This window comes from Agelaius tricolor, unplaced genomic scaffold, assembly GCF_023055355.1.
Source record: "Agelaius tricolor isolate 1412-34295 unplaced genomic scaffold, bAgeTri1.0.p SCAF_9, whole genome shotgun sequence".
NCBI lineage: Eukaryota > Metazoa > Chordata > Aves > Passeriformes > Icteridae > Agelaius > Agelaius tricolor.
Genome location: NW_027269269.1, coordinates 37,662,077 through 37,668,393, shown reverse-complemented (window position 1 = coordinate 37,668,393; position 6,317 = coordinate 37,662,077).

Below are 6,317 nucleotides of genomic sequence, written 5' to 3'. Positions count from 1 at the left end.
ATAATGGCATGCATTAAGTTCATATAATTGGAGGCATAATTAACTTACATTTGCTTATAATATATGCACGTTCTTATGTTATAATGCATGCCTATATATAATATATCAAGATATATTAACGTGTTCTGGGCCAGGCCAGAAGTTCCACTGACTTCTTTATATATATAAAAAACCCAATATATGTGTGCGCAAGCATGTGAAGTTAAATGGAGTACTGGTAGATAAACCTCTAGGATTTTTTTTTTAATTTTAAATTAAGCATCATGCTTAAATACCAAAAGAAACCTAATAGAAATGGAAGTTCAGATTTGTCTCTATTTATAGAGTTCTAAGAAACCTTTCTTACACTCTTTTTAACATTCTTGTCAAGACTTGGGAAAGGATGGAAGTGTTGAGCTTAGGGTGGCAGTTTTGTCACAGATGGCTCTTGCATGCCTCAGCTGCTCCTCAGGTCTTTTATGTGGAGAATAGGTGACCGTGAACCAGAAGCTGAGTACTACCTCCAGCCTGGTCTGTGGAATTCCAGCAAAACTGCTAGAACTTTCCTGAGTGTCCTGACAGAACAGAGGGCACTCATCACCTGGTAGCTCTACAGAACCTCTGTGGTCCTTTCTATGTGTGTTAGACAATGCCTTGGATAAAGTGTCAGAAAATGTCTGGCTGTTGGTTTGTTTCTCTGAACATCTTGGCTGTGTCTTTTGAGCTGCCTCTAATTTGTTTCCCTGATGTTGTTTCAAAGCTCTATGATAATACTGATAGGCAATTAATTGCTAGGCTCTTCTAAAAAGCAGATAATGACAGCAACTTTGCCTGGTTTCCTATCTGTAAAATTCATAAAGCGGAATAGTTTGTAAAGAAAATAGCTGATTAAGTAGCAGAAGTAAGAATAGGATGAAACAAAGCTATGAGTGTTGCCTACCTTTCCAAATGTCAGCTTATTCTAAAATTACTTTTAGCTTGTGTATGACCATAGGTGATTTCTCAAGACATGAAGACTTGCATCTTAATATAAAAATAATGTGTGTACTTGAGTTATGATGATTCTGTTGCTCTTCCTAATTTGCTTTAGGCTTTTTACGGAATGGTGCAGGCGCAGCTACCAGGAGAAGAGTATGAACCTTTAATTTTATAAAATAACCACTCTGGCAGAAAACTGGCCTGGAGGATTCTGTTGCCCCTGCTTCTGATGTTTGTTCAAAGTCAAGTTTCTGGAAATAGGAAGCCTTTAAATATCTCTTGATTTTTAGATTGTTGGAAATCAAAGTCAGTGTCACCCTTGTAAGTTGGTGTTTTGAAGACTTCAGCTTTCAGCTGTCAAAGCACTGGCCAGGCTGCTTTGGATATACAAAATCAGTAGTATCTAGTGGCAGCAGCTCCTATTTGGGTCCTCATTTTTAGTAAAGTTTCTTTTGGTCAATGCTGTCTGGAAAAACAGATGAAGGACAATTGTACCATATTATTTGGGAAACAAAGCAGTGCAATTCATTCAGGAACCCTGCATGATGCCAGGGCTGATGGATGGATAGAAGGAGGGAGGGGAACAGCTTTGTAAGGAAGTTGAGCTTGTTGATTACACAACTTGATTATGTAACAGTTTTAAAAAGTGGCAATATTAGAAGAGACATTACCAAAGATAAAATGATGTGCTTTCAGATGTTAATCTAATTTTTTCTTAGGGGAAGAACCTCTGGAGGCAGTGTGTCCGCTGGGAAGCGCGGGGAGCTGCGTGATGCCTTGACAGTTGTCCCATTTCCAGGGCTGGATGCTGTGGCTCTGGGGAGCTGCAGGCAGGGCAGAAGCTGAGTGCTGTACCTGAGGGGTATTGTACTCTCCTTCCCAGAGAATTTTTCCTAATTGCAAACTGGGGAGAGCAAAGCAGTGGGTCTGATCAGTTTCTGTGAAATGGGAGTTCTGGAAGCATGCATGAACTTTCTAACTTCTTGAAACCTTTCCCTACTCTGGTTTGTAGCAACATCTGTCTTAGGGCTCTTAAGGCAAAACATTTTTGCATTCAGAGTTCCTTATGTAGCCAGCATACCTTCACTGCTTAAATTGCAGAGCCTTGTACTCTGTCTACCATCCATAATTTCTGCAGGTTAATACTTGGTTATATTATTACTAACAGTACTGTGTAAGGAAGCAGAAGAAAGTAGATTCTCCTGAACTCTCCAAACAGGGCAAATGGCGACAGCTCAGCTTTTTGGTGCTCTGAGCACAAACATCTCCAGGGATGTGGTGGTCACTTGGGTTAGAATTTGCTATGAAGGAGTACTGAATCAGATGGTAAAGAGCTCTAAAAGTCATTTAGTGCCATTAGTAAACAGCTTCCAATTATGTCAGGTTCTGTGTGAGTAGGAAAGCAACTTGAGCTTTTGTTTCTTGTGGCCAGTTACTGCTGTACAAGTGAAACAACACCTCTCTGCAACTTGTGACTTGTCCTGGTCAACGATTTGTAATTGAAACTATTATCCCATCCAGGGATCTGAATCTCCCTATTTTGTGTCACTAGGTAATATTTTACCTGTGAGACAGTAGTTGGGATTAGTCAGATTTCAAGGAAGTTAAATTGTGCAGCAGAGCATTTGTTCCCAGTGTTTAAGGGCTCTGATGGCAGTCCCAGCCACTCACAGGCAGCTGAGTGGGTGGTGTTTCAAAGAAACTATTTGCTGGAGTCAAAACACTTATGCTGTGCCTTACTTAGCTGTAGGAGATCAAGATAAAATTAATTTAGGATTTCTGTTTCCCAGTACAATAGGTCAGGTGGGAGGGAAGCTGATACCTTAGACTAGGAATAAAGGCGACGGTGGGAATACATCACACTACTGAATTGTTTTGCCTGCTAAAGAAGATGCCAATTCTGGGGCACAGCTGGTGGATTGTGAAACATGTCAAAAAGCTTATGTTGTGGCTGCTAGCACTGCACTTCTTCTCCACATAAATAAAATGCCCTTCCATGTCACTTCCAATCCTGTAGCTGTCAAGAGCAGAAACCGTTCATCTCATCTGTAAAATACAAAATAAAGCTTGCAATTAGTTTATTTTCAGATATTCTTCCCTCTTCTTGTTGGTACATGAGAAAAATTCAGCATTACTAAAAGAACACAGCTTGAAATGAACTGTTTGGTCTTGCCCTGGTTTCGTCCTTGTGCTCCGTAATTCAGAATGAAGTTGCTTAGGCATTGCAATACCTTCTGCTTCGGACTTGAGTTGTGGTTTGGGTGACCTCTTTAGGTAACCTATTTAAATTTAATGATCTTGTATTCCTGTTTAAGATGGGAAAACTCACTGTGTTTAAGACACAGAACTTCAAAAAACAAAAAAATGTTGTGGATTCCCATACTGTGTCCAGCCCATTTAGGAAAAAATATGGCTAAATAGAAGTGCTTTGTATGGAAACAGAGTAATAAATGTTGTGTTGGGGAACTATGAGTGTCCCCCATGGTTGATGGTTTAGCAGCCTCTTTCCCCATCTCTCTGTGCCTAAATGTGACCAATTGTTCGGTGCTCTGCAGTGATTTTCCAAGAGTGTTTTCCAACAGAAAGCTGAGAAACATTCTAAGGTGCCAGATGGTTATTTTCTTATTGTTTACTCAGGAAAATAATTGAGAAGTCTGCATCAGCTAAACCTTTTTTTTTTAATAAGTTCTAACAAAAAGCTCTAGAAATGTATAGTTGAATTTTTAATGCAGTTTTTGATAGGTTTTAACAGTCGTGATAAGAAACACTATATTTATATCATCTGTATACACACTGTTGCTAGGATTGAAGTACATACTTGTACATCCCTTTTATTTGCCAAAAAAATAGGTGCAACTATTGTCCAATTGCCTAGTATGAAGCAGGCCTTAGAGCTACCCATTAAAATGTCAATATTTTTCAGACTGAAGTTAAGATCACCTGTGATGGTTCTTCATTTGCAGCTCATTTAGGGGAAAAAAAAATCCTCATCAATGTGTCTGTTGGTTTTCATTTAGCAGCAGCACAATGAAAATTGTGATTCTTGTGCAGATAACCTACAGCTGTGATCTTACTAGATTTGCATACTTGAAAGGCATCAAAGTTGTAGACAGCAATTTTATGTTTTTAAAATCAAGGTTGTGTTGCTACTTGAAATATTTTAGGTTTATTATTTTAAGTATGATCTTTGCACATCTGAACTGGGTGGGCAGGCAGGAATCTCAACCAACCCACTAAAGTCCTTTATTCCTAGATGAAAGGGCTGGAAGGAGGGTTACAGCCTTTATGCTCAACAGTCCCTTTTGTTGCCTATTAGAAATTAACATAATTTCCCTGCCCCTGGTGTTACCTGAGCAAGCTGGGATTTCAACTGACAGTGACAATTGGGTTGTTGCATTCTACATGTGAATTTAATTCTGTCAACATCGTGTGTCTGGGCCAGCCATATGAGCTATTGCATTTGCTGCTGGCTTTAGGGATTGTACGTGGGGGGAAAATTGCTGAACATGCAAGGAGGCTGAGGACATCCTTAGTGCCTGACATGGCTGACAGAGGCTCACTCACTGGCAATAAAAACAATAACAAAATAATCCAAAGGCAGAGGACTCTGATTAACAAGCTGGAGAATCAGGGTTGATGTCCTGGCTCTGTCATGACTTAGCTGAGAGGCGTTTTTTTTAATTTATTTTTTTATTTTCTATTGACATATCTTCTTTGTTCATCATCTCTAATAGCTGTTAGAATGGAGCGTTCTGTTGACTCTTTGTGACTTTTGGAACTAGGGTTTCCCATCACACTGTCATTTGTTTTTAAAGCTATCCTTGGCAAGTCTTTCTGCTATCCTTTTCAGTCTTCACCAGATGTCCATCTAGTACTTTCTTTCCATTTCTTTCATAATCTTAGGAAATTTTGAAATAGATATATTTAAAGATCGTTATCTTGATGAGACCATCTGCGGTTGTCTCTGTCCCCTGCTGCTTCCTGTTTTTTAATTCTGTCCTGACAGCAGTCACTCTTCCAGTACTTCTAACACTCCTTGAGTATTTTCAGTTGTAAAAAACATAATAGCTGAGTAGATCCCATTATGGGGCTTCTTGAGGGTGAAAGATCTCCCAAAGCCATTGCCAATGCACGGGAAAGTGTCCTCATCGCTCCATTTGATACTCCCTCAGCACCTTTCCCCTGCTGCTCACTGCAGGTGTCTTGGAAGGTATTCTCAGAGTGACATAATGGAAATACAGATGTATTTGTTGTTTTGAGTACTTCCTTCACCATTACTGACATTGGAGGTACCTAACCCTGTGTGTGACAGGCTGAGATACAACCAGAGAGGTGGAAAGCTCCTTGGCATCACTCGCCCTGGTGTTTGTTCATGCACTTTGCCTACAGCCTGGCCTTCCTCTTTCTGTCACATGCTGCCTTTTTATTCCTGTCTGTGGTATGGATTTCACTACTGGAGTAGGACAGAGTTTGAGGCAGGTTTTTCTTTTTTTCTGAGTTTGGTATGTTGCTTTTGATCATTCTTTTGTGGAGGGTCGTTCTTTTTACTGTCACTTTCTATCATATTTTCTGTTCCCAGCCAGTTTTGCTTGTCTCTCTCTGCTTTAGGCATTAGGCACTTTAAACTACATTTATACAGTGGATTTCAAACTGGCCCCTGGTTTTCCAGCTTAAACTTAATGGTGTTATGATTGCAAGTACCTGGGCAGACAGTAGTTTCTTATTAACTGACAGTTTTCCTTGCATGATCCAAAGGACTTAGCACATCTTGTTTATAAGCTACAACACTGGGGGGTGGATGTTTTCAAATTTTATTATTATTATTATTTATTTATTCTTTATCACAGCTGCACAAACAACCTCTAGCTGCATGCTAAGGTTCACTTGCCAGACTGCATTTTTCTTTATTTTAATAATTTTGTTTTATTGCTAGAGATTTGCTTGGATGAGAAGGAAAGGAAAAGAAAATCAAGACTGAAAGTATCAGGGCAGTGCAGCAAGGGAGAACAGATTGTGTTTGCCTTTTTAGCTCATTTAAGCATCAGATTTAGAAAACATTTGCTTTTCCAAACAACAGGGGTATCAAGAACTATTCCCCTGTCCCAGCTTGTCTCAGTGTGCCATGTAGCAGAATTTTGTCCATAAGCAGGGTATGCTAATTTTCTCTTGACTTGTTCATGAAATGGAGCAAAGAGGAGTTTGATGGAGAGACATCATTATATGAACCCCTGCTTGCACACCATCCCTGAGAAAAGCTGGATTTATACATGTTTTGGACTGTAAGAGCACTGTTTCTTCAGCTCTTCCAGTAGAATGTGATAGGATGAACTATGGTGGAACAGCTAAACCTTGTGTAGAAG